This window comes from Phodopus roborovskii, unplaced genomic scaffold (genome assembly GCF_943737965.1).
Source record: "Phodopus roborovskii unplaced genomic scaffold, PHOROB, whole genome shotgun sequence".
NCBI classification, from domain to species: domain Eukaryota; kingdom Metazoa; phylum Chordata; class Mammalia; order Rodentia; family Cricetidae; genus Phodopus; species Phodopus roborovskii.
The window spans coordinates 10,506,094-10,510,322 of NW_026126434.1; positions in this window are offsets into that span (position 1 = coordinate 10,506,094).

Consider the following 4,229-nt stretch of genomic DNA (forward strand, 5'->3'; position numbering starts at 1 on the left):
TAGAAGTAACATTTCCCTTGTAGATTTTTGAGACAGCGTTTCACTCTGCAAACTTATATATAGATTGGCCTGGAGAGAAGCGTCTCTATGCCTGAAATTAAAGTGCTAGGATTAATTATAAAGTGCTACATTTAAAGGCATGCACTAATATCTGTCATTTACATTATCATTACTGTTAATGTTATTATAAGGCTAAATGATACCAAGTCTAGCCACCTACATAGTTGTAGGAATTAAACTGGGATCCTATCATACTTGCAAGGCAGTAATGTTATTGATCTATCCCTGCTCCCTCCCAATTGTTACAGACCACATCTGCCATCCTGGCTTTATGAGGTACTAGAAGGCATTCTGCCAAATGTGCAGCATCCTGAGCCCAATTCATAAGTTCCACTGTGTAGTGCTGGTTTGCCTGAACTCCACTTACAGACTATGCTGGCCTTACTCTCATTGACCCAGCTAGCCCTGCTCCCCACTTGCTACCAAGTATTAGTTTTAAATAACTCCCCTCTTAGTTGCAGTGTGCAGTTTCACTGTGGTTTTTTTTTGTTTGTTTGTTTGTTTTTGTTTGTTTTTTTTCTCTTTTGCAGTATGGTACTCTAATACTAAGCCCCTTTCCCAGTCGTAAATCATGTTGTTTTGTTAAAATTTTTACATTCTACATTGGTTTACTTATTTGGGAGAATATTAGTGCTTAAGCAGTGGAGGTCAGTTCTCTAACTCCACACCATTGGTCTCAGCAATGGAACTCAGGCCAGCCTTGGTAAGCACAGGTGCCCTTATTTTCTTTGAGCCACTGCAATAGCCCTGACTGGTTGATTTTGATGACATGGTTTCACTCTGTATCCCAGATTTTCCTGAAACTCACTATCTACTCCAATTGCTCTGGAATCTGCAGAAATCTTCCTAGGATTACAGGCATGAGCAGCCACATTTCTATCTTAAATCACAATTTTGGACCAGTGAGGATGGTTCACTGGGCAAAGGCACTTTCCACCTTCTTTGGTTTGGTTTTTGTTGTTTGAGAAAGGCTTTCTGTGTAGCCCTGGTTGTTCTGAACTCAGGTTGTACATCAGGCTGCCTCTGCCTCTGCCTCCTGAGTGCTGGGATAAAGACATATGCTACCAAGACCCAGTTTCTTCATTTTCATTTATTGTGTGTATTTGGAGGTAAAGACAAATGAGATCCAAGGATTGAACTCAGATCTTCAGGCTTCCCAGCAGGAGCCATCTTGATGGCTACACACACACACACACACACACACACACACACACACACACTCCTGAAAAACAAATTTTCAAAATTTTCATTGCAATATCCTAGTTTGTTTCACTGCCATCACCCATCTCAAGATTGCTAGGAAACCCACAGGGAAGGGTGAAGATACTCAGCTGGAGGGACAGATGCAAAGGGTGGTTGGAAGCCTGAGCAGTCAGTCATGAAGCTTCCTGCTCTCTCTGGGCCCACCGCCTTCCCCATCTCCCTCACTGCAGAAGCTCAGAGAAAATCTTGAAGTTCAAAGGTTTTGAAGGGTCCCAATTCCCCTTCCTATTCCAGGAAGTTGGTAGAAAGGACTAAAGGTTCAAACCCAGTAATCTGCCGCTCCTCTGCAAACTATTCCTTCCCAGAGGCTATGGATGCCCCTCCTTGAAGCTCTTCTTTAGCATAAACACCCTAGTGATTAACATGATTGTTCAGAATAACTAAAGACACTCCTTTTGCTCAGGAAACTCCTGCAGTTTTTGGGAGCCCTGTAACAGGATCTGAAACGAAACCACAAAGGCACAATCCTAAAAACATGTTTTCTCTTTCAGGTTCCAAAATCACAAGAGGTGGGAAGAGTGAGTGGGGATGTGACTCATCCCAAGGGTAGGTCCTGAGTTCTACCCTTGACTGGGTAGCAAGTTTGAGGCCAGCCTGGGTTAAATGAGACCTTAACATTTTTAGAGAAAGCAGCTATGGGTGATATTTGACTGACTGCCACCATAAGAGTAAGAGGGCTCAGTAAATTCATGGCATTGTGCCTCAGTTTCCCTGCAGCTGACCATTAGGGTGGGGAACAGCAAAATATGGAACACTTCATGGATTTTGGGGTTATCTTTGCACAGGGTCCATGCTAGTTTTCTTTAGTTTGCTCCAAAGACAGCAAGATACCAAGTTATACATACCTATGTCATATCAGATGTGGTGGTGAACGCTTTTAATCCAGGGAGACAAAAGCAGGAATATCTCTGTGATCATCTTGGTCAACACAGAAATTTTCAAGCCAGCCAAAGCTATAAGGTTGCATCTGGATTAAAACTTTTGGGTTTACTGGTTAGTGGTGTTGAACACCTTTAGTCCCAGTACTCAGGAGACTGAGGCAGGCAGATCTCTGTAAGTGCCAGCCTAGTCTACAAAGCCAGGCTCCAAAGCTACACAGATAAACCCTATCTCAGGGAAAAAGAGAGAGAGAGAGAAACACAAAGGAATATTTGGCTATAAACATGAAGTTCATTGTGTGCCTAGCATTCAAAAGGCTGTCAGTTCACCAAACATGAAAAATTAATAAGGCAAGGAGGTATCATGGCTCACACCTGTAGTCTCAGCAATTAGAAGGCCAACAGAGGATTATAATCAATTTGAAGCTTTGAGAAAGCAAGCCCTTGTCTCAAACCTAAACAAATAAGGGTCAAGTCGCTTGCTGCTAAGCCTGATGACCTGAGTTGGATTCCTAGAGTCCACACATGGTGGAGGGAGAGAACCGACTTTTCCTCTAAGCTCCACCCCACCCCCACACATCATCAATATGATTTTTCTTAAATGAGTAAAAAGAGCCAGGCAGCAGTGACCTTTAATCCTAGCACCCAGGAGGCAGAGGCAGGCAGATTTCTCTAAATTGGAGGTCAGCCTGATCTACAGACTAAGTTCCAGGACAGCCAGGACTATTTCACAGGGAAACCCTATGTGTGTGTTGAAGATTGGGTTGGGGGGGTTATGTAAAAGAACTGGTCTTGAAGGTGCATGCTTGTGCTTCTAGTATTTGAGGAGATGGAAGCATAAGGAACAGATTCAAGATCACCCCTAGCTGTTTGAGGGCTAGTGTTGCACTGATGTCTCAAAAGAACAATAATACTAACACATTTACTGAATAGGAATGCACATGAGATTTCATGAGATGGAGAGATGGACCAGCAGTTGAGAGCATTCCTTGCCCTCCCCAAGGACCTGAGGACCTGTTAATATTTCCAGCAACTACATGGTGGCTCACAACTATCCTTAACTCCCAAAAGGCAATCAAATCCTTGTTCCTTGTTTGTTTCCCCCCCCCCCTTCCTCAATGCTAATAAGGTCTGCCTCACCTGAAGTTTCTCTCTTCACACTGGGCAAGTTCTCTACCAATGGGTTTTTCCCAGATCTTCTTGCCTGCACTTTATAACTGTTTATTATCTTGTAACCTCGAGCCAGTTTCCGGGACACTTTATTTAAACTCTTCTTTTGTTTCCTTGAGCCAAGGTCTCACTATGTACTTCTGATTGGCTTAGAACTCTCTATGTAAACCAAGATGGCCACAAACTAGGTGATCCCCCTGCTTCTGCCTCCTGAGTGCTCCATGGGTTTAAAGACATGAACCACGATGCCCAGCCTACTTAAAAACAGTCCATAACCCAGTAATAAATAAGAACTCTTTTCCTCTTTATGGGCTCTTTAACCCCCTTTCTCATTAGTTTCTTCTCTCCTATTTATCCTTCCCAGCTTTTCTCTTGTTTATCTAAATATTTGTCTGTCTGTCTGTACTAGGGATTGAACCTAGGCCTTGTGCGTGCAAGACAAGCATTTTATCACTGAGCTAGCTCCAGACTTCTATCTGTAAATCGTTTATGACCTCCAAGTCATATGCCCTTGTTTGTCCAGTCCTTACTGTCAATTTAAACTTCAACTTTGGGGTCTCAGCACATAAATGTTCTTGGTAGCAAGCCTGACTGCTTGAACCTCATCCCCAGAATCCACAGGGCAGAAGAGAATTAACTCCTAGAGCTGTCCTCTGAATTTCACACATACCCCAGGGTATGTGCTTGTGAGAGCAACTTACCACACCAACACATAAATGAATGTAACAAACTGTAACATTTTGACCCCTGTACTCCGGAGAAAGAAGCAAGTGTTGAAGGCCAACTTGGCCTATAGAGGAGTTCCAGGAGAGCCAGGGTTGCCTCAAAAGCAAACAAACTTCAACTATGTCACTCCAA